The sequence below is a fragment of the Anomaloglossus baeobatrachus genome, chromosome 6, assembly GCF_048569485.1.
Source record: "Anomaloglossus baeobatrachus isolate aAnoBae1 chromosome 6, aAnoBae1.hap1, whole genome shotgun sequence".
NCBI lineage: Eukaryota > Metazoa > Chordata > Amphibia > Anura > Aromobatidae > Anomaloglossus > Anomaloglossus baeobatrachus.
In genome coordinates this window covers 150,156,043-150,181,427 of record NC_134358.1, presented here as the reverse complement: position 1 = coordinate 150,181,427, position 25,385 = coordinate 150,156,043, and the positions used below count along the sequence as shown (strand labels likewise).

The following is a 25,385-nucleotide window of genomic DNA, read 5'->3' as shown; positions in this document are numbered from 1 at the left end:
TCTATTTTTACTATCTCTACATTTATTGAACATTTGTGTGTTCTGTGCCAATTTTGGTTGGTTCTAGTTTAAATGTGTGTGTCAGAGGATGCACACATTACATTATCATCATACTTATCAATTGCAACTTTCACAGATTTTTTTTACAAAGTAAAGGGTGCTTTACACCCTGTGGCATCGTTAACGATATATCGTCGGGGTCACGTCGTTAGTGACGCACATCGGGCACCGTTAACGACATCGCAGCGTGGGACACCAAGGAGCGACGATCAACGATCGCAAAAACGTCAAAAATCGTTGATCGTTGACATATCGCTCCTTTTCCAAATATCGTTGGTGGTGCATGCCGCTGGTTGTTTGTCGTTCCTGCAGCGTCACACATCGCTATGTGTGACGCCGCAGGAACGACGAGCATCTCCTTACCTGCGTCCACCGGCAATTGGGCGGCCGCTTAGTGACGCTGCTATGACGCCGAACGCACCTCCCCCTTGAAGGAGGGATTGTTCGGCGGTGACAGCCTCGTCGCTGAAAAGGTATGTGAGTGTGACGCTGCCGTAGCGATAATGTTCGCTACGGCAGCGATCACCAAATGTCGCACAAACGACGGGGGCGGGTGCTATCACGCACAACATTGCTAGCTATCGCTAGCGATGTGGCAGTGTGTAAAGCACCCTTTACACTTCTTGAAGTGTAAGGATGCTTTCACATTTCCGTCTTTTTCCATCAATCGCAATCTGTTTTGTGACTGATGAGATGGATCTGGCACAGATTGTGTCGAAACTGATGTGACGGAGAATATAAAAAAAGGAATCCATCTGATTTTTTTTCACTAAATATTAGTTGGTAATGAAAAGCTATATCACCAGTCTGGGAGAGAGAGAGAAAGAGAGAGAGACTTTTGTGACTAGAATTGAATTTCCAGTCGATCTGGGCATGCCAACAGTAAAAAAATGGATTGGTCGCCTGATTCCGTCACTTCACGGATGACAACGGATTCCTGCGCCCATAGATTTCCTTTATAACTAACGACGGACGCCGACGGATCCTTCGCTGTCCGTTTTTTCGATGCACACTAAAAAAGTTGCATTCTGCGTTGCTTCTGTCCGCCGGACAGTTATTCCACGACTGATCCATCACGGGACAGATGCAACCCAAGCCCATCAGTCGCAATCCATCGTTAATACAACTCTATGGGGAAAAAACTGAATCCTGCAAATAATTTTGCAGGATACCGTATTTTCTCAAGGCGACGGATTGTGACTGATGCAAAAAGATTGAAGTGTGAAAGCAGCCTAACTAAAAATGTGACATTACCTAATTTTTCAAACCTAATTTTTCCAAATTTAACCAAGAAATTTAATTTATTCATACACTTTACCCATTTTCTCTAAGCTTTTTGGGCAAAAAGAGCATAAAAATACTCAATTTTTTATAACTTTTTGCCAATTGTCTTGATATCTTTTGAGAACCCTGCTAGAAGGGTTAATTCAGCAGTACTGCTAAAGCCTGTGATTGGCTGTGGATGTCAGATGACCAGCAGTGCTTCATTGGTATTTTTCTGATGACACACTTCTCAAGTCATATGACCGCTGCAGCCAATCATAAACTGAAGTGTTTTTGCTGCTAGAGGTTATGGTGTGTCAGTGCAGACTAGGTCAGTAGGAATTACTTATTTTGGTTCTTTATTACAGGTCCAAACCTTTGGAGAACTTTATTTTTTACCCAGACACCCTATTTAATGTTTTTTTCCATCTTGCACTATAAAGTACTTTGGTGAAAACTTTAGAATTTCTTTTAAATTGCAAAAGGACTAAAAAGAATAAGTGAAGCATGTAAACCCAAGCTTATAACACATATAAATCTTGCAGGACAGGATAAAAAGCCAATTTAACCCTTTAAGTATATAAAATATGCTTTAAAATATTTACAACTAACAAACTGGACGGTTTACACTACCTAGAGATTTGCACACAAAAATGCTAAAACCATTTACCAATTAATTTGATAAACGTCTTAAACATCAGTCCATCAAGTCCTTCAAAATCATCTTAGCTATAAATCTCTCCAAAAATCTTATCGGTTGCAGACAGTGCAGGTTGGGGGAAAAAATTAAGATTTGATATACTGGCACACACAGACATAAAATCGCCTCCTTATATTTAGCCAGGTAAGTCAGCTGGATCACTAATTTAAAAATGCAAATGGATGAACTTAGCTTGTAAAGATTACATTTTAATACAAACTTCCTAATGTTTTCTAATACATGTAGGGCTGTATATTCTATAGTGCTGCACAACCCGAATGATTTAACGTAACACAAAAGTAAATGCAGTAAGTTAATATAGATTTATAATAAAATATGTGGGAGAGATAATCACTTTATAAAATCCACTCAATATACTTAGCGATGAGCAGATATTGTAATATTCAAATATGCTGGGTTTTGCCAAATTTTTCCCAAAAATGTGATTTGCAGCAAATAAATGCATGCGAATCTCAATATTGGAAAACATGTAATTGTGGCAAAACCAGGTAGTCACAAAAGTGTATATCCTCCTTGTTACCATCAGAAACCCACACTTAGGCATAACACACAGCCATTAAACCCTAGCCACCCCCTCATGATAATAAGCACAAACCAGTGGGCGGGATAAGGCGGATGAGAACGCCCAGCTAGGGGTCCTGAGTAGAGATGAGCGAACCGGTCCCAGTTCGGCTCGAGGTCGGTTCGCCGAACGGAGGTCCCGTTCGAGTTCGGCTCGTCGAACGTTCGACGAACCGAACTCGAACTGCATAGGAAACAATGGCAGGCAATCACAAACACAGAAAAACACCTAGAAAACACCCTCAAAGGTGTCCAAAAGGTGACAAACAACTCACAACACATGGGAAAGTGACAAGGACATATACTCATGCGAAAACAAAAGAGCTGGACAAGGAAAAAGAGGAGGACACACAGATATATGAGTATATGCAAGGAAACATTGATTCCATTATTGTGCAACTTGAGCCCTGCTCATTTTAGGCTTCCAATCTTGATAAATTGCCTGAGCTCGCCACGTACGTCTTGGGGATCTTGTCGTGTCCTGCAGCCAGCGTTCTCTCGGAACCTGTCTTCAGTGCTGCTGGGGGTCTGCTGGCAGATAAGCACACGTGTCTGTCCACTGACAATGTGGACATGGCTCTCAGAGGACTTTTCTTCCCCTGGGTCAGCCAGGGGACGGGAAAGGCACGCGTATTTTTGAGAGTGCTTCATGCAAAGCATCTTTTTCTTTTTCAAAAGGGGGCTCAACCGATGCCAGTCAAGTGGGGTGTGTGTGGCCCAGTTAGTGGAAACGAGGGAGACTGTGGTTGGAGTCCCCTCGCTGTGTCTCTAAAAGAACCAAGATGAACAAGTCATGGCTCTCAGAGGACTTTTCTTCCCCTGGGTCAGCCAGGGGACGGGAAAGGCACGCGTATTTTTGAGAGTGCTTCATGCAAAGCATCTTTTTCTTTTTCAAAAGGGGGCTCAACCGATGCCAGTCAAGTGGGGTGTGTGTGGCCCAGTTAGTGGCAACGAAGGAGACTGTGGTTGGAGTCCCCTCGCTGTGTTTCTAAAAGACCCAAAATGAACAAATCATGGCTCACAGAGGACTTTTCTTCCCCTGGGTCAGCCAGGGGACGGGAAAGGCACGCGTATTTTTGAGAGTGCTTCATGCAAAGCATCTTTTTCTTTTTCAAAAGGGGGCTCAACCGATGCCAGTCAAGTGGGGTGTGTGTGGCCCAGTTAGTGGAAACGAGGGAGACTGTGGTTGGAGTCCCCTCGCTGTGTCTCTAAAAGAACCAAGATGAACAAGTCATGGCTCTCAGAGGACTTTTCTTCCCCTGGGTCAGCCAGGGGACGGGAAAGGCACGCGTATTTTTGAGAGTGCTTCATGCAAAGCATCTTTTTCTTTTTCAAAAGGGGGCTCAACCGATGCCAGTCAAGTGGGGTGTGTGTGGCCCAGTTAGTGGAAACGAGGGAGACTGTGGTTGGAGTCCCCTCGCTGTGTCTCTAAAAGAACCAAGATGAACAAGTCATGGCTCTCAGAGGACTTTTCTTCCCCTGGGTCAGCCAGGGGACGGGAAAGGCACGCGTATTTTTGAGAGTGCTTCATGCAAAGCATCTTTTTCTTTTTCAAAAGGGGGCTCAACCGATGCCAGTCAAGTGGGGTGTGTGTGGCCCAGTTAGTGGAAACGAGGGAGACTGTGGTTGGAGTCCCCTCGCTGTGTCTCTAAAAGAACCAAGATGAACAAGTCATGGCTCTCAGAGGACTTTTCTTCCCCTGGGTCAGCCAGGGGACGGGAAAGGCACGCGTATTTTCGAGAGTGCTTCATGCAAAGCATCTTTTTCTTTTTCAAAAGGGGGCTCAACCGATGCCAGTCAAGTGGGGTGTGTGTGGCCCAGTTAGTGGCAACGAAGGAGACTGTGGTTGGAGTCCCCTCGCTGTGTTTCTAAAAGACCCAAAATGAACAAATCATGGCTCTCAGAGGACTTTTCTTCCCCTGGGTCAGCCAGGGGACGGGAAAGGCACGCGTATTTTTGAGAGTGCTTCATGCAAAGCATCTTTTTCTTTTTCAAAAGGGGGCTCAACCGATGCCAGTCAAGTGGGGTGTGTGTGGCCCAGTTAGTGGAAACGAGGGAGACTGTGGTTGGAGTCCCCTCGCTGTGTCTCTAAAAGAACCAAGATGAACAAGTCATGGCTCTCAGAGGACTTTTCTTCCCCTGGGTCAGCCAGGGGACGGGAAAGGCACGCGTATTTTTGAGAGTGCTTCATGCAAAGCATCTTTTTCTTTTTCAAAAGGGGGCTCAACCGATGCCAGTCAAGTGGGGTGTGTGTGGCCCAGTTAGTGGCAACGAAGGAGACTGTGGTTGGAGTCCCCTCGCTGTGTTTCTAAAAGACCCAAAATGAACAAATCATGGCTCTCAGAGGACTTTTCTTCCCCTGGGTCAGCCAGGGGACGGGAAAGGCACGCGTATTTTTGAGAGTGCTTCATGCAAAGCATCTTTTTCTTTTTCAAAAGGGGGCTCAACCGATGCCAGTCAAGTGGGGTGTGTGTGGCCCAGTTAGTGGAAATGAGGGAGACTGTGGTTGGAGTCCCCTCGCTGTGTCTCTAAAAGAACCAAGATGAACAATCATGGCTCTCAGAGGACTTTTCTTCCCCTGGGTCAGCCAGGGGACGGGAAAGGCACGCGTATTTTTGAGAGTGCTTCATGCAAAGCATCTTTTTCTTTTTCAAAAGGGGGCTCAACCGATGCCAGTCAAGTGGGGTGTGTGTGGCCCAGTTAGTGGAAACGAGGGAGACTGTGGTTGGAGTCCCCTCGCTGTGTCTCTAAAAGAACCAAGATGAACAAGTCATGGCTCTCAGAGGACTTTTCTTCCCCTGGGTCAGCCAGGGGACGGGAAAGGCACGCGTATTTTTGAGAGTGCTTCATGCAAAGCATCTTTTTCTTTTTCAAAAGGGGGCTCAACCGATGCCAGTCAAGTGGGGTGTGTGTGGCCCAGTTAGTGGAAACGAGGGAGACTGTGGTTGGAGTCCCCTCGCTGTGTCTCTAAAAGAACCAAGATGAACAAGTCATGGCTCTCAGAGGACTTTTCTTCCCCTGGGTCAGCCAGGGGACGGGAAAGGCACGCGTATTTTTGAGAGTGCTTCATGCAAAGCATCTTTTTCTTTTTCAAAAGGGGGCTCAACCGATGCCAGTCAAGTGGGGTGTGTGTGGCCCAGTTAGTGGAAACGAGGGAGACTGTGGTTGGAGTCCCCTCGCTGTGTTTTACATGCTTTTAGAAGGGCATGACATGGCTTGGAGGTTGACTTTCATCATCTGCAAACTGTTGGCTACCAAAATGCTGCCTTTCCAACAAATGTGGTTATAGACAATGAGGAACATACTGATGAAGATGAGACGCAGATACCCGATTGGGATGACAACTTAAATATTCGGTCAGGGCAAGAAGAGGCTCGGTCTGAGGGGGAGGGGAGTGCAAACACAACAATTGATGATGAAGTCCTAGATCCCACCTACTGTCAACCCACAGTCAGACACTCGAGGAGGTCAACAGAGGCGGTGGAGGAGGATGCAACCGACGTCGAAGTAACCTTGCGCCTTCCTGGACACAGTCGGAGCACTGGTAGCACGTCTACAACTGCATCCTCAGCCACCACTCTGCCTCTGAGCATTATTCGGGGTGGATCAACAGGTCGCATGGCCTCTAAGCCTTGCCTAGCCTGGTCCTTTTTTGACATAAAAAAAGATCGCCCTAATTATGTGATCTGTAACATTTGGCATGGTTATCTTAGTAGAGGTCAAAACCTCAGCAGTTTGACAACTTCTTCCATGAATCGTCACATGAATAAAAATCATATGGCCTGGTGGGAAGCTCACCGTGCTGCAATGCGGCCTAGCGGAGCCAACCATCCACCGCCTGCCCCTTTCAGTGCATCCGCGCGCTCGTCATCTTCTAGGACTGTGGGGACAGCTGTCACACCTGTTTTTCCACCCACAACTTCCACCACTGTAACCGCAACAGGCAGTTTGCTTGGTAGGTCGTCAGTTGGTTTGGAAGGGGAAACAAGTGAGTGTGTACAGCTCTCTCAGACATCGATAGCACCAACGTTGGATGAAGGCAACATCATGTCTCCGCCTGCACTTTCCTCACAAACCTGCATTTTTCCAGGGACACCCTACTCAACACCGTCTACACACAGCAGCCAGATCTCTGTCCCTCAGATGTGGTCAAATAAAAGGCCACTTCCTGCGACCCATGACAAAGCTAAGAGGTTGACTCTATCCCTCTGTAAGCTCTTGGCTACCGAAATGCTGCCTTTCCGCCTAGTGGACACACAGGATTTTAGAGACCTTATGTCTGTCGCTGTGCCCCAGTACCAGATGCCTAGTCGCCACTACTTCTCTAAGAAAGGTGTGCCCGCGCTACACCAGCATGTCACACACAACATCACCGCTTCCTTGAGAAACTCTGTGTGTGAACGGGTGCATTTCACCACCGATACTTGGACCAGTAAGCATGGACAGGGACGTTACATGTCGCTGACTGGCCACTGGGTAACTATGGTGATAGATGGTGAAGGGTCTGCTGCACAAGTCTTGCCGTCCCCACGACTTGTGTGTCAATCCTCTGTCTGTCCAAGTTCCGCCACTGCTTCTGCATCCTCCACCTCATCTGGGTCCTCCACCTCCGCCCCAAGCCTGCCTGGTCAGGCCACCAGCGTTCTTACTGCGCAGAAGGAATCACGCACCCCTCATTACTATGCTGGCAGCAGAGCGCAACGTCATCAGGCGGTCTTTAGCTTGACATGTCTTGGGAATAAGAGTCACACAGCTGAGGAGTTGTGGTCAGCTCTGCGGTCCGAGTTTAATAAATGGTTGTCTCCACTCAACCTGCAGCCTGGTAAGGCCGTGTGCGACAATGCTGCAAACCTGGGTGCGGCCCTTCGCCTGGGCAAGGTGACACACGTACCTTGTATGGCTCACGTGTTGAACCTTGTCGTCCAGCAATTTTTAACACACTATCCCGGCCTAGATGGCCTTCTGAACAGGGCACGAAAACTGTCTGCTCACTTCCGCCGTTCAAGCGCCGCAGCTGAGCGACTTGCATCGCTCCAGAAGTCTTTCGGCCTGCCGGTTCATCGCCAGAAATGTGATGTGGCGACACGCTGGAATTCAACTCTCCACATGTTACAGCGACTGTGGCAGCACCGCAGAGCCCTGGTGCAATACGTCATGACATATAGCCTGGGCCAACGAGATGCAGAGGTGGGGCAGATCACCCTGATGGAGTGGTCTCAGATCAAGGACCTATGCACCCTTCTGCACAGTTTCGACATGGCGACGAATATGTTTAGCGCTGACAATGCCATTATCAGCATGACGATTCCAGTCATTTACATGCTGGAGCACACGCTAAACACTATTCGGAGTCAGGGGGTGGGACAACAGGAAGGGGAGGAACTACAGGAGGATTCATATGCGCAAGACACAACAACATCACCAAGGTCCAGACGTTCATCATCACCAACGCGGCAGGCATGGGACCATGGGGGACAGGGATCAACAAGGGCGCATGGTAGCAGGCGAGATGTTGAGGAAGGTGCAGGAGGACATGAAGATATGGAGGACGAACTGTCCATGGACATGGAAGACTCAGCAGATGAGGGGGACCTTGGTCAAATTTCAGTTGAAAGAGGTTGGGGGGAGATTTCAGAGGAAGAAAGAACGGTTAGCACCTCTATGCCACAAACACAGCGTGGACTTGGTCCGCATGGCTGCGCAAGACACATGAGTGCCTTCTTGTTGCACTACCTCCAACATGACCCTCGTATTGTCAAAATTAGAAGTGATGATGACTACTGGCTTGCCACACTATTAGATCCCCGGTACAAGTCCAAATTTTGTGACATAATTCCAGCCATAGATCGGGACGCACTTATGCAGGAGTATCAGCAGAAGCTGTTACTCGATCTTAGATCCGCTTTTCCACCAACCAACCGTGCAGGTGCAGGGAGGGAATCTCCCAGTTGTAACTTGACAAACATGGGACGGTCTCGTCATCTTCAACAGTCTACACGTACCAGTAGGACCGTATCTGGTGCTGGTAACAGCAATTTAATGGAATCTTTTCATAATTTTTTTAGACCCTCCTTTGCAAGGCCACCAGAGACAACAAGTCTGACACATAGTCAATGGCTGGAGAGGATGATACAGGAGTATCTACAAATGAACATCGATGCCATGACTTTGCAAATAGAGCCTTGCTCATTTTGGGCTTCAAATCTAGAAAAATGGCCAGAGCTATCCAGTTACGCCTTGGAGATTTTGTCGTGTCCAGCTGCCAGCGTTGTCTCTGAACGTGTCTTCAGTGCTGCTGGGTGTGTGCTGACAGATAAGCGCACGCGTCTGTCCAGTGACAATGTGGACAGACTGACGTTCATCAAAATTAACAAGTCATGGATCCAGAAGGAATTTACAACCCCTGTGTCATCCTGGTGAGAGTAAATGCTTGTGGATTTGGAATGTGCTTGATGCAAATCTAGCTGTGAAGTGTACAACTATGGCACAACTGCTGCCACTGAATGGGTGGGTGTGTGTGGGGCACAATTTTTGGAAAAAAAGGGAGGCTCCGCTTGGAGTAACCCTTGCTTACATTGTTTTTAAAAGGAGCCAAGATGACCAAGTCATGGTTCAGCAAAGACTTTATCTACCTACCCCGGTGTCATGCTGGGGACGGTTAATTATGGCGTATTTTTGAATGTGCTTGATGCAAATCAAAACATCCTGTTTGCAACTAGGGCACAAGTGCTGCCACTGATGGGGTGTCTGTGTGCCCAATTTTTGGAAAAAAGGTAGACTCCGCTTGGAGTAACCCTTGCTTGCTGTGTTTTTTAAAAATGATACAAGATGAACAGATCTGAAGGCAAGATGAAGGCAACATCATGTCTCCGCCTGCACTTTCCTCACAAACCTGCATTTTTCCAGGGACACCCTACTCAACACCGTCTACACACAGCAGCCAGATCTCTGTCCCTCAGATGTGGTCAAATAAAAGGCCACTTCCTGCGACCCATGACAAAGCTAAGTGGTTGACTCTATCCCTCTGTAAGCTGTTGGCTACCGAAATGCTGCCTTTACGCCTAGTGGACACACAGGATTTTACAGACCTTATGTCTGTCGCTGTCCCCAGTACCAGATGCCCAATCACCACTGCTTCTCCAAGAAAAGCATGCCCGCGCTACACCAGCATGTCGCACACAACATCATCACTTCCTTGAGAAAATCTGTGTGCGACAGGGTGCATTTCAACACAGATACTTGGACCAGTAAGCATAGACAGGGTCATTACATGTCACTGACTGGGCACTGGCAAACTATGGTGAGAGATGGAGAAGGGTCTGCTGTACAAGTCTTGCCGTCCCCACGAGTTGTTTCAATCCTTCTTCTGTATGTAGAAGTTAATACACTGCTTCTGCCTCTTCAACCTTGTGTGGGTCCTCCACCTTGGCGCAAACCCTGTGTGGTCAGGCCACCCTTCCTTGCAACTGCACACAAGGACTACCACACACCTCCTTACTATGCTGGCAGCAGAGCTCAATGCCATCAGGCGGTCAAAGTTTTACTTTGAAATGTATGTGAAATGTGAGTCACACCGCTATTCCAGAGAATAGTAGTCAGGCAGGGTCAAAACCTTAATTGAGGAACAGGAACACAATGGGACGGCCAGGACTTAATCAGAAAACAAGCAGAGGTGAAATGCGGATCGGCCAACAAGGTACATAAACAGCAAGCAGGAAAAGTAGTCAGGTAACAAGCACACAAAATCATAAAACTGAACTGGGGGTAAAATTAACCAGAGGTTCATAGCTATGGCTGGCAGTGGTCTGCAGACAGGATGGGCATAAAAAAGGGTGTGGTGTCTTCCCATTGGTTGTAGCTGAATGATGGTATTTCATCTGTGAGATACCCACCAGCTACATTCAGACAGAGATTCTGCATCTGTCAAGGTAATGCAGCCCAGTGGGTGAGCATAACCTGCGTCCACCTGCGCCGCGGGCATCGACTCCTCTCCCATCATCAGCACTATTCATGAAAGGAACACGTTGTCACCTGGCGACCGGAGTACAAATTGACGGAGCGGACTCCGTTGGTGACTTAACAGCCGTGTGCGGCAATGATGCAAACCTGGCTGCTGGCCATCCTCAGGGCAATGTGACACACGTGCCTTGTATGGCTCACGTGTTGAACCGAATTCTCCAGCAATTTTTAAAACACCATCCTGGCCTACATGGCCTTGTGCAGCGGGCACGCTCGCTATGTGCTCACTTCCATCGTGCGCACACAGCAGCTCAACAACTTTCATCACTCCGGAAGTCTTAGGGTCTGGCAGTTAAACGCCAGAAATGCGATGTTCCGACACGCAGGAATTGGAATCTGCACATGTTGCAGCGTGTGTGGCAGCACCGCAGAGCCCTGCTGAAATACGGTATGACATATATCCTGGGATAACTTGATCAAGAGGTGGTGCAGATCACGCTGCTGGAGTGGTGTCAGATCAAGGACCTATGCACCCTGCTACACAGTTCACAAATGTCGAGGAAGATGTTTAGCACTGGCAATGTCATTCTCAGCGTGACAATTCTGGTCATCTACATGATGGAGCACACTGTAATTATTATTCGGAGTCAGGTGTTGGGACAAGAGGAAGGGGAGGAAGTACAGGAGGAGTCATATGCGGAAGGGATAACAAGATCTACGAGGTCCAGATGGTCAGCGGCACCTATGCGGCATTCATGGTGAGGGAGAGGGATTAACAAGGGCGCATAGTATCAGCAAAAAGTGTTGATGAAAGTGCAGGAGCCCATGAAGAAATGGAGGAGGAAATGGCGATGGGCATGGAAGACTCAGCAGATGAGTGAGAGCTTGCTCACATTTCGGTTGTGCGAGGTTGTGGGGAGAGGGCAGAGGAAGGAGGCACGATTCTCACCTCTCTGCCACCAACACACCAAGGACTTGGTCCTCCTGGATGCACAAGACACATGAGCGCCTTCTTGCTGCACTACCTACAACATGACCCTCGGATTGTACGAATTCAAAGTAATCCAGAATACTGGGTTGCCACACTGTTAGATCCCCGGTACAAGACAAAATTTGGCGAAATAATTCCTGCCATAGAAATGGACGCACGTATACAGGAGTATCTGCACAATGTGGTACGCAATCTTAGATCTGCTTTTCCACTAAACACCAGTGCTGCACAGAGTGAATCTCAACGCTTTGTCATGGATAGGAAGAAATGGTCTTTTACTTGTCCACATCTGAGGGACCGAGGGCTGGCTGCTGTGCTGAGATGGCGTTGAGTACGGTGTCCCTGCAGAGTTGCACTTTTGGTCATATACCAAAATGAGTTGAAAAAGGACAGATGCTGGTGGAAAGGGGAACAGGTGTGTTGGAAAGGGGAAAAAAGTTTTGGTCCGTGGATTTGGTGGTTAAGCAACAGTAACATTTGCTGAAGAAACACCATCTGTTACAGTGGGACTGGCAGATTTGGATAAAGTGGTATATACTATGTTACCGCTATATAACGAAAATTAATAAGAAAAGAAAGAGAAAGGTATATATCCCCATCAGCAGTCAGTGTGCACCGTGCTCCCAGTTGGAAAAGGAGAGGTTGGCAACTGGAAGGTTTGGTGGAGGATACAGAGCTGTGTGGCTATGAAACTAATAGTAGCCTGAACCGAGTTAGACGCCATTCGGATCTGGAGACTGTGAGCCCTGTTAGCGTCACAGGGTCCACATGCCCACCCAGCCCAGGAACTCCCTGTTAACAACACAGGGGCCATTGAGTACGCTGACCGTGTGCGTAGGGGCACACCTGTGGACAGCAGGCGCATCAGCAGCAGCAGGCCTGTTAATGCCACTGGGCTGCACAAGCAGGACTGGTAGGACAGGAGCTGGTCTTAACCGTTCTGCGTTACCAACTGTGGTGGTGGCCTGCATCGACACCCTATCCCTGCCTACCTCTGGCCTAAAGCCGCAATGGGTTCAACACATGGAGGTGTGCTCTTTCGGAGCATAATAGAAGACTGCGCACCTCCTTGTTGGCTCCAGCCCCTTTTATAACCTGGGTCCGCCCCAAACCAGGGTGAACCACAATGCACCTCCTGGAGACAAAAGTAGAGTGACACGTCATGAGTGGCATAACTAGCGTCCTATTTGGAACCGCAACTTCAATGATGACCTCATGGCTGCCATGACCCAAACACCTCACCAATCATCGTCTGACCATCAATAATGCGGTGACAAGTCATAGGGGTGGGCCTCTGCAAGCCATTTGGGAGGACACCTGATGCCCTGTGGTCTATATGGGACACCCACATCAGGGCCAGGGCCAAAGAGTTCATTACCGGACCTAGTCTCTGATGCAGGAAGTGCCTGAGCATGCTCAGTAGCATGAAATACAGTCTCTGAAAAAAGACTATAAGCTTTAGCATGGTGTCTAGGCACAAAACCGGACTTAGACCCGGCACGGAATGCAAGCACCTGTGCAAAGAGGCTTTTCACACTTAGTGTGGGAGCATGCGCTGTATCCCGAAAAGAAGACTTAGCGTCAGGAATAACACAGTCAGGCTGAGCATACTCACTAGGCGAAACACTGTAATTATGCTGCAGCTGGGCTAAATCGGCACACGCATGCGCACTAGCTGCCTCTCCACACAAAGACGTGGAGGGGAAACTGATCTTGGAGATGCTGTGTATGAACAGAAGGAAAAGCTAAAGGAAACCTGACTTTCTATCCCTCCAAATTATGAAATGCAGCAATGAATTCCATGAGTTTGCTATAACATTAGCGTAGCAAAATGTGCATGAAGGTGTCATGTAGAGGTGCTAGAAATAGCTTGTCACCAGTGGGGCACTAATGGAATACAACAGCCAGTTCTATGATGCCACTAAATGGCAGTATTTTGTGCTATCATTATAGCTTATTAAAAACAGAGCATGAGGGTGTCATGCAGAGGTGCTGCACATAGATTTGCAGTAGTGTGACTACACATAAGTACAATAGCCACGTTTAGGATGCCACTAGGTACACTGAGTGTTTGCTAGTATAATGGCTGAGTTTAAAAAAGTTTGAGTGTGCAATGCAGGCAGACGTGCTGCAAATAACGTTCCAATACTGTGAATAGACAAAAGTACAATAGCCACGTTTAGGATGCCACTAGGTACACTGAGTGTTTGCTAGTATAATGGCTGAGTTTAAAAAAGTTTGAGTGTGCAATGCAGGCAGACGTGCTGCAAATATCGTTCCAATAGTGTGAATAGACAAAAGTACAATAGCCACGTTTAGGATGCCAATAGGTATACTGAGTGTTTGCTAGTATAATGGCTGAGTTTAAAAAAGTTTGAGTGTGCAATGCAGGCAGACGTGCTGCAAATATCGTTCCAATACTGTGAATAGACAAAAGTACAATAGCCACGTTTAGGATGCCAATAGGTACACTGAGTGTTTGCTAGTATAATGGCTGAGTTTAAAAAAGTTTGAGTGTGCAATGCAGGCAGACGTGCTGCAAATATCGTTCCAATACTGTGAATAGACAAAAGTACAATAGCCACGTTTAGGATGCCAATAGGTATACTGAGTGTTTGCTAGTATAATGGCTGAGTTTAAAAAAGTTTGAGTGTGCAATGCAGGCAGACGTGCTGCAAATATCGTTCCAATACTATGAATAGACAAAAGTACAATAGCCACGTTTAGGATACAATTAGGTACACTGAGTGTTTGCTAGTATAATGGCTGAGTTTAAAAAAGTTTGAGTGTGCAATGCAGGCAGACGTGCTGCAAATATCGTTCCAATAGTGTGAATAGACAAAAGTACAATAGCCACGTTTAGGATGCCACTAGGTACACTGAGTGTTTGCTAGTATAATGGCTGAGTTTAAAAAAGTTTGAGTGTGCAATGCAGGCAGACGTGCTGCAAATATCGTTCCAATACTGTGAATAGACAAAAGTACAATAGCCACGTTTAGGATACAACTAGGTACACTGAGTGTTTGCTAGTATAATGGCTGAGTTTAAAAAAGTTTGAGTGTGCAATGCAGGCAGACGTGCTGCAAATATCGTTCCAATACTGTGAATAGACAAAAGTACAATAGCCACGTTTAGGATGCCACTAGGTACACTGAGTGTTTGCTAGTATAATGGCTGAGTTTAAAAAAGTTTGAGTGTGCAATGCAGGCAGACGTGCTGCAAATATCTTTCCAATACTGTGAATAGACAAAAGTACAATAGCCACGTTTAGGATACAACTAGGTACACTGAGTGTTTGCTAGTATAATGGCTGAGTTTAAAAAAGTTTGAGTGTGCAATGCAGGCAGACGTGCTGCAAATATCGTTCCAATAGTGTGAATAGACAAAAGTACAATAGCCACGTTTAGGATGCCACTAGGTACACAGAGTGTTTGCTAGTATAATGGGTTAGTTTAAAAAAGTTGGAGTGTGCAATGCAGGCAGACGTGCTCTGCAAATGTCTTTGCACTAGTGGGACTATAGCAAAGTCCAATAGCCACGTTTAGGATGCCACTAGGTACACTGACTGTTTGCTAGTATAATGGCTTAGTTAAAAAGAGTTGGAGTCTGCAATGCAGGCAGACGTGCTCTGCTAATGTCTTTGCACTAGTGGGACTATAGCAAAGTCCAATAGCCACGTTTATGATGCCACTAGGTACACTGAGTGTTTGCTAGTATAATGGCTTAGTTTAAAAAAGTTGGAGTGTGCAATGCAGGCAGACGTGCTCTGCAAATGTCTTTGCACTAGTGGGACTATAGCAAAGTCCAATAGCCACGTTTAGGATGCCACTAGGTACACTGAGTGTTTGCTAGTATAATGGCTTAGTTATAATGAGTTGGAGTGTGCAGAGGACAAGAGGGTACAGTGGCAGGATTGTGGTGCTCTGGGTAGAGGAATGGAAGCCTGCCTTTCTATTCCCTCCTAATGGTGAAATGCAGGGAGGAAATCCCTGACCTTGGCTACACAGACGCTGGCGCTGTTTTCAGGACCTGTCACCTTAACTCTGACCCTGCCGGTTTGAGCCCTTAAAAGGACTGCTATAAAGTGCTCTCCCTAAGCTGTCTAACGCTGTGTATGCAGCGCATACAGCTGTATCGCCGATAGGACTCAGGAGGACGGAGCTGCGACAGTGATGTCTGACACCAAAGACGCAGAAGGCAGATAATGGCGTCCTGGAAGAAAATGTCCGGTTTTATAATGCAGGGACATGTGACATGGACATCCTATCACACATGCCGTTGCTTCTCTGGCTCAAAGTCCACTTAGCTGTGTGTGTGTCTGGGATTGGCTGACATGCTGGCCCGCCCCACAAGACGCGCGCGCTTAGGGAAGGAAGACAAGAAAAAAAAAAAAAAAATGGCGATCGCCATTATACAAACAGCAGTGATCTGAAGGCGCTGTTCACGCACACTATACACTGGAATGTCATAATAGTGTGATTCACAGAGTGACTTACACTATTACAGCAGAAACCAAGCTAGGATTTAGCTGTTTTTTTGCTGCTAGAACCGTTCTCGAACGTTTCTAGAACTATCGAGCTTTTGCAAAAAGCTCGAGTTCTAGTTCAATCTAGAACAGGCCCCAAAATCACTCGAGCCTAGAACTGGAGAACCACGAACCACGAACCGCGCTCAACTCTAGTCCTGAGGTATCAAAGGCGGGAACACAGTAGATCAAGTTCAGGCTTTGAAGTGTAGACAGTCAAGTGAAAGTGGAGCAAACACTGAGAAGTGTAGTAACGGATAGTAGCCTTTGGACTACCCGGCTAGGTGGCAGACAGTGAACAGGGCCACAGGCGACGGAGATCCGGTCGCGGGAGACCTAAAGTGGACGGGGGCAGGCTTGTAGCCCGCCAGTGCTGACAGCGGTAATCCGGTCCGGAGTCCGTGCACAGTCGGGGTGCTTGGACCTTAGGGCAAGGAAGGTTGCAAGCCCCTCTCCAATTAACCAGCCGGGGACAAGGTTCCAGACTTTGTCCCATTAACTGCCCAGATAGAGTGAAACGGAAGCCCAACGCGGGGAATAGGGTGTCCGTCAGAACCCACTGAAATCCCAAGGGTCAGATTTCACGGGCCACAGCTCCCAACACATACAGAACCGGGAGTGGGCTTCTCTGTTCCATGCAAAATCGTCCAGAAGGAAAGACAAACACAAAGTGCAGGAGGAAGGGATACCTGTTCATTAACCTGGGTGCGGGACCCAAATGCACCCTCCTAAGGCAGCTGGCCACTGGCAACTTGGTTTACTACTGGACTTGTGTGAAATTACTGAACTGTGAGTACATCATTGTACCCCGGTCCAGCCCGGCGCGCTACCTCCAGCAGCCATCACTCCCGTGTTCAATCCTCAGGCCTCGGGACTACACCTCCCCTACCCGTGGAGGGGATCCCATCTTGCTGCCCCGTGCCATCAGCCCCAGGCGCCCCATCACCAGGTAGCGGTGGTGCCACCATCCCTCACTGCAACCTACGGGTGGCATCACAGACACAACAACTCCCCTGTAAATATCCCCTTTACGACGGTTGTGAGGACGGGCGGCCGTGATAGCCTGGGTCCGGTCACCACTCGAGCCACAGCAGTGAACCCAGATCAGAGCAGGCCCCCCGAGAGAAGTGGCAGCAGCCCCTGCCCACAACATAATTGCTCTGTTATGTTCTGGCGTGATCAGGGTGACCTCTGTGCCCTGAAGGATTTTAATCCATGACAGCATAGTGTGTTATTAATAGTAATCTTTGAGACTGTGGTTCCAGCTCTTTTCAGGTCATTGATCAAATCCTCCCATGTAGTTCTGGGCAGATTCCTTACCTTTGTCAGGCTCATTGTTACCCCACGAGGCAAAATCTTGCATGGAGCCCCAGACCAAGTATGACTGACAGTCGTCTTGTGTTTCTTCCATTTTATAATAATTGTGCTAACAGTTGTTTCCTTCTCTCCAAGCTGCTTACCTATTGTCCTGTAACCCATCCCAGCTTTGTGCAGGTCTACAATTTTATCCCTGGTATCCTTAGACAGCTCTTTGGTCTTGGCCATGGTGGAGAGGTTGGAGTGTGATTAGTTGATTGTGTGGACAGAAGTTTTAAATAAAGGTAACGATTTCTCCTGTTACTCTTGTGAAAATGCAAAATTTGGGGCTAAAGCAACATTTTTGTTAGAAAAAGAATTTTTATTTTTTCCTTCCACATTTCACAAGGGTTAATAAACTTCTGGGATGTGGTTTTGAGCACTTTGAGAAGTGCATTTTTAGAATGCTGTCACTTTTGGGTATTTTTTCTCACATAGGTCCATGAAAGTCACTTCAAATGTGATGTGGTCCCAAAAATTGGTTTTGTTAATTTTGTTGGAAAAATGAGAAATTGCTGGTAAATGTTTAACCCTTGTAACTTTATAACAAAAACAAAAGTTTCAAAAATTATGCTGATGTATACATGCGGTAAATGTTATTTATTAAAAATATCGTGTGATAGTACTATCTGGTTTAGGGGCATACAAATTACCTTTTTTGTCAATTTTTTTATTTTTTCGTAAATAAGCGCAAATCATATCAACCAATATTTACCATCAACATCAAATACAACATGTCACGAAAAGCAAAATAAACCAATGCAGAATCATTAAGTTATGTTGAAGCGTTCCATAGTTATTACCACATAACGTGACACTGGTCAGAATTGTAAAATTTAATAAAAATAAAATAAAATAAAAAAAACTGTGGTGCAAAAGGGTTAAATTGGTTGAATGATTGGATGTAATTCAGAATCTGGAAAAAAAAAACCTATCTGCAATCACACAGCCAGGCTCTCTGACTTATGCTTTCATTGGTTTGACTAGTATGAATTAAGTGATGGGTCCATTTCACACTAGTAGGTGTTGAATAGGGATGGCATATAAAGAACCAGTCTTACTAAATTTCCCCCTAAGTATTTCCCCATAGTTTAATTAAGCAAAAATGCAAATTATCTGTCAAACAGGTAATACAGGGGATTCCACTATTCCAAAGGTTTTGTGTTCATTTGGAGTCACACGATCATATGGCATCCAATGTGAGTGCATCGGATGTGATATGCCAATCACCTTCGGCTCCCAATATGCTGCCGAATGTCATGCAACTGTGATCCAATTCTGCAATCGGATCACAGCTGCAGAGGAGAGGGCGAGAGCTGCAGAGGATCTCCCCATCTCCTCCATTATCAGCTGATGCAATTATCACATTGCACTAGCATGTCATCCGAGTGCAGTCCGATGTTTCTCCCGCACCCATGGGTATGAGTGCGAGTGACACATCTCTCGCTGACAATCGCAGCATGATGAGACTTTTCACTTATCCAGAATCTGGATGAGAAAAAAGCTGACCATCTGCTCTCCCTCATTAATTAACATTTGTCCGAGTGCAGTGCGAGATTTTCTCGCATTGCACTTGTCCAAGTGATACGCTCGTGTGAGAGTACCTTTAGATGGAATCCCTGACAGTCTGTAAGCAAGTTTTTGATCAGCAGATACTAAGATGTATTAACAGGATTTGAAAATGTCTTTTCAAATGCTGATAGCTTTTTTTTTGTTAATAGCAGTGGCCCACAGATATCAAAGAAGCAATGTCACTGTTTCTTATATACAGTATATACTGTAGCTAGTGGGGCTGTCAGATGAAGAAAGTATATTTTAATCAATAGATCTATTGCTATGTACTGTGTAATGGCCGTGTCTGATCGTACAAGTACATGATCTGATTATACCATGTCTCTTGGGCAGGGGAGGAAGCAAAATAGTATACAGACAATACAGCATGGGATCACCACTATCAGGTAAAACATTTTATAAACCAGCAGGGAAATGTTTTACCTCACAGGAAGAATCAGACACAACTATTACACAGTATATAGCAGGTACACATTTATAAGATTATCTCAGCACAGGAGCATTTTAACACATTAAATTATGGAATTTATTATTATTGCAAGCTCTGTTGATTAAAATGTACTTTGTACCTGGGACAACCCCTCTAATTACACAATTTATGTGAACACACACTCTTTAGAGTATAATTCTCATGGGTAATATATTAATATTACTGAATCTTTTAATAGTTCTATTTCCCCCTGTTACGATGATGTCAAATAAAAAAAAAGTGTCAAGTCTCACAAGTGTAAAAAATATATTGTTATTTCTATAGATTAGAGAACAATAACCAATAATGATAAGTTACTAAAAAATGGACATTTATCTATAAATGAGTATCGTAATGCAGTTTTATGGAGAAATCACAAAAGGAATCTGCTTATGACAGCCACCAATTGGGGACCTCTCAACAAACACCCTTTGGGTCTAATTAGGCCTGGTTGATGTGATGAATGTGTCCACTGTTATGGCTTTTTTCTTTTTCTAATTAAAGGTTTTAGTGAAAAATGTGTTAGAAAGCCCCAAATGCCAACTACATGATTAAAACACCAGAAACAATACTCGGTTGCTTAAAGGTTTTGAAGTTATCATTGGATTTTTAACCTAAGGCTGTATTCGCAAGATTTTTTAACATTATTGTTGTCATACGTGGAAAAGCTCCTGACACCTATGCTGACTGTGTGCCCAATTCCCCATTCATAGAATATTCAGATAGGTCCAGAAATATTTGGACAGTGCTACAGGTTTGGGCATTTTAGCTGTTAACCAAAACATATTCAAGATACAGCTATATAATCAATATGGGCTTAAAGTGCAGACTCTCAGCTTTAATTTAGGGTATTCACATCCTAATTGGAGCAAGGGTTTAGGAATTACAGCTCTTTAATATGTAACTGCCTCTTTTTCAAGTGACCAAAAGTAATTTGACAGTTATCTCAAAAGGTCTTTAACCCCTTCACCACCCAGCCTGTTTTCACCATCCTGACCAGGCCAAATTTTATCATTCTGATGAGTGTCACTTTATAAGGTAATGACTCTGGAACACTTCAACAGTTCCGGGTGATTCTGAGAATGTTTTTTGTGATATATTGTACTTCATGATAGTGGTAAAATGTTGGTTGATTATTTTTGTGTTTAAATATAAAAATATCAAAAATATGACAAAAGATGTGAAAATTTCACATTTTTGAGCTTTTAATTTTTATGCCATTAAACTAGATAGTTATATCACACAAAAAGAATTAATAAATAACATTTCCCACATGTCTACTTTACATAAGAACCATTTTTTTTAAACATCATTTTTTCATTTTTTGTTAGGTAATTAGAAGGGTTAAAAGTTTATCAACAACATCTCATTTTTGCAATAAAATTTACAAAACCAATTTTTTTAGGAACCACATTCAAAATGAGTTTGAGGGTTTTACTTATGTACCACACAAAAAGCATTGATAAATAACATTTCCCACATGTCTACTTTACATAAGAACAATTTTTTTTTAAATATCATTTTTTGTTAGGTAGTTAGAAGGGTTAAAAGTTTATCAACAACATTTAATTTTTCCAATAAAACTACAAAACCAATTTTTTTAGGGACCACAATCGAAATGAGATTGAGGGTCTTATGTAATAGAAAACACCCAAACGTGGCACCATTTTGAAAACTGCACATCTTAATGTGCTCAAAACCTCATTCAAGATGTTTATTAGCCCTTTAGGTGCTTCACAGAACCTTAAGTAATGTGGAAGGAAGAAATGAGAATTGTACTTTTTTCCACAAAAATATTGCTCTAACCCTAATTAGTTTTATTTTGACAAGGATAACATTAGAAAAAAGACCATACAATTTGTTGTGCAACTTCTTGTGAGTATAGGGATACTTTATATGTGTTGGAAAACTACTGTTTGGGTGCATGACAGGACATAGAAGGGAAGGAGCGCTATTTGAAGTTTGGAGTGACAAATTGGCTGTAATAGATAGCAGATGCCATGTCACATTTCTAGAGCCCCTGCTGTGCTTAAACAGTGGGGAAAACCCCCACAAGTGATGCCAATTTGGAAACTACACGCCTCAAGAAATGTATCTAGTGGTGTGATGAGCACCTTGAACCCATGTTTCTCACAGAATTTTATAATGTTGAGCTGTGAAAATGAAAAAAAAAAATAAATTTTTACCGCAAATAAATATCTTTAACCTCAATTTATTAGTTTTCACAAGGGTAATGGGAGAAAGTGAACTATACAATTTGTTGTGCAATTTCTCCTGAGTACAGAGATAACCCAATATGAGGTGGAAAACTGCTGTTTGGGGTACAGCAAGGATCAGAAGGGAAAGATAGTTTTTTGAATTTTGGAGAGGCATTTTGACTAGAATAAATTGCAGAAGCCATGTCACACTTGAAGATGTCCTGATATACCAGAACAGCTGAAATGCGAAATATGTGAACCTATACTGGAAACTACACTTCTCAAGGAATTAATTTAGAGGAGTAGAGAGCAATTTTAATCCTCAGGTGATTCACGGAATTCTATAACATTGGGCTGTGAAAATAAAAAATTACCATTTTTCAACTAGAATGTTGCTTTGGCCCCAAAGTTTTAATCCAACGGCCTTCACAACCGGCCGATTTTTTGCTTTCTGTTTTTTTTTCGCCATTCTTTTTCCGAGAGACGTAACTTTTTTATTTTTCAGTCAATATGGTTATGTGAGGGCTCATTTTTTGTGGAACGAGCTTTACTTTTAAATGAAACCATACGTTTTACCATATAGTGTACTGGAAAATGGCAAAGAAAATTCCAAATGCAGAAAAATTGCAAAAAAAGTGCGATAGCACTATTGTTTTTGAGATATTTTATTCACTATGTTCATTATATGGTAAAACTGATGTAGGGGTGTAATGCTTCAGGTCACTGTGAGTTCGTAGATCCCAAACATGTATAGGTTTACTTTTATATAAGGGGTTAAAAAAAATTGGACATTTGTCCGAAAACAGTGGCACACGTTTTACGCCATATTCTATGACCCGTAGCATTCTCATTTTTCGGGATCTATGGCTCAGTGACAGCCTATTTTTTGCGTCTCGAGCTGTCGTTTTTAACAGTATTATTTTTGCACAGATGCTACGTTTTGATCGCCTGTTATTGCATTTTGCACAAAATTTGTGGCGATCAAAAAATCGGTCCGACTGGGCTGAAAAAAAAAATTAAAGATTGTACTAGCGTGTGTAATGCAAGTGTAATGCGTATTTTTTACTATGTCATCTGCCATTCAGCTCTGCTACATGGCCACTAACAGCAGACACAGACAGCCATGTAGCAGAGCTGAATGGCAGATGACAGCAGACACAGACAGAGTCGCACGATCAGAATGAACTCGAGTGAACTTCACCCGACTTCATTGTCATGCTGCGGCTCTGTCTGTGCCGCGTCCTGATTAGCGGTCACCTGTGAAGGACTCACCGGTGACCGCTAATCCCTTGAGTGACTGAAGTTAGCAGCCCTCTCTCATACTCACCAATCCCCGGCGCGGCGCTGCACGGCATTCACACTGCTCCGGCGGCTTTTACTGTTTTGAAAAAGCCGGCCGCTCATTAAACAATCTCGTATTCCCTGCTTTCCCCGCCCACAGGCGCCTATGATTGGTTGCAGTGAGACACGCCCCCACGCTGAGTGACAGGTGTCTCACTGCACCCAATCACAACAGCCGGTGGGCGTGTCTATACTGTGCAGTGAAATAAATAATTAAATAATTAAAAAAAAACGGCGTGCGGTCCCCCCAATTTTAATACCAGCCAGATAAAGCCATACGGCTGAAGGCTGGTATTCTCAGGATGGGGAGCTCCACGTTATGGGGAGCCCCCAAGCCTAACAATATCAGTCAGCAGCCGCCCAGAATTGCCGCATACATTAGATGCGACAGTTCTGGGACTGTACCTGGCTTTTCCCGATTTGCCCTGGTGCGTTGGTAAATCAGGGTAATAAGGAGTTAATGGCAGCCCATAGCTGTCACTAAATCCTAGATTAATCATGTCAGGCGTCTCCCCGAGATACCTTCCATGAGTAATCTGTAAGTTACAGTAAATAAACACACACACACCTGAAAAAATCATTTATTAGAAATAAAATACACGAACAAATTCCCTGGTTCACCAATTTAATAAGCCTCAAAAAGCCCTCCATGTCCGGCATAATCCAGGATGGTCCAGTGTCGCTTCCAGCTCTGCTGCATGAAGGTGACCAGAGCTGCAGAAGACACCGCCGCTCCTGTCAGCTCCACGCAGCAACTGAAGGGAATAGCGCGATCAGCTGAGCTGTCACTGAGGTTACCTGGTGGCCGGGAGACATTAACTCATTATTACCCCGATTTGCCAACGCACCAGGGCAAATCGGGAAGAGCCGGGTACAGTCCCAGAACTGTCGCATCTAATGTATGCGGCAATTCTGGGCGGCTGCTGACTGATATTGTTAGGCTGGGGGCTCCCCATAACGTGGAGCTCCCCATCCTGAGAATACCAGCCTTCAGCCGTATGGCTTTATCTGGCTGGTATTAAAATTGGGGGGACCGCACGCCGATTTTTTAATTATTTATTTCACTGCACAGTATAGACACGCCCACCGGCTGCTGTGATTGGGTGCAGTGAGACACCTGTCACTCAGCGTGGGGGCGTGTCTCACTGCAACCAATCATAGGCGCCTGTGGGCGGGGAAAGCAGGGAATACGAGATTGTTTAATGAGCGGCCATGGCTTTTTCAAAATAGTAAAAGCCGCCGGAGCAGTGTGAATGCCGTGCAGCGCCGCGCCGGGGATCGGTGAGTAGGAGTGAGGAGGGGAAAATGATCGACAGACTGTGAGAGAGGGACAGAGATAGTGACGGACCGACAGAGAGAGAATAGAGACCGAGAGGGAGAGACCGACTGACAGAGAATAGTGATTGACAGACATTGTGAGACATCACTCGTTTCCAGTGTTTTAGGAAACATGCGAGAAATGTATTTAGAAAATCGCATGTCCCTAGGATGGTGTGAGTGCCGTTCCGTGACATCTGATTATTTACACGCTCCCATAGACTTGCATTGGAGAGACTCGCAGTAGAAACTCGCAAAAAAGCAGCATGCTGCGATTTTTTTCTCAGTCTGATTTGGACTGAGAAAAAAATCGCAAATGCGAGCTGAATCATTGACTAACATGTGTCCGATTCCAATGCGAGTTTTTCTCGCATTGCTCTACTGCGAGAAACTCGCAAGTGAGAAGCAGCCCTTACTCTCACACACGGCAGTCTGCCAGTAGTGAGAGAAAGTGACTCATGATAGCTACAGGAGACATCACATGACCCTGTGCTACCAAGGCAACCAACGTCATGTGACTTCCGATGGCACTGAGTAAAGGTGGCGTTACACGGAACGATATATCGTGCGATATGTCATCATGGTCATGGAATTCGTGACGCACATCCGGCATCGTTAGAGATGTCGTACCGTGTGACACTTCCGAACGACTGTTAACGATGAGCAAATACTTACCTTATCATTGCTCGTTGACACGTTCATTTTCATAATGTCGTTCCTCCTTCTGCGCGCCGGTTGTTTGTCATTCCCGTGGCAGCACACATCGCTCCGTGTGACACCCCGGGAATGACGAACACAGCTTACCTGCATCCCGCTGGCAATGAGGAAGGAAGGAGGTGGGCGGGATGTTACGTCCGGCTCATCTCCGCCCCTCCGCTTCTATTGACCGACCGCTGTGTGACGTCGCTGTGACGCCGAATGTCCCTCCCCCTTCAGGAAGAGGATGTTCGCCGCCCACAGCGACGTCATTAGGAAGGTAAGTGTGACGGGGGTTAAACGACTTTGTGCGCCACGGGCAATGAATTGCCCGTGACACACAAACGATGGGGGCG

General features: G+C 45.4%; 1 protein-coding gene across 3 annotated transcripts in view; it reads right to left on the bottom strand.

Moving 5' to 3' along the window:
* The window catches only part of CCDC178 (coiled-coil domain containing 178), a 705,487-nt gene that overhangs the window by 44,234 nt on the left and 635,868 nt on the right, over nt 1-25,385 (bottom strand). The gene's annotated exons all lie outside the window — the stretch shown is intronic.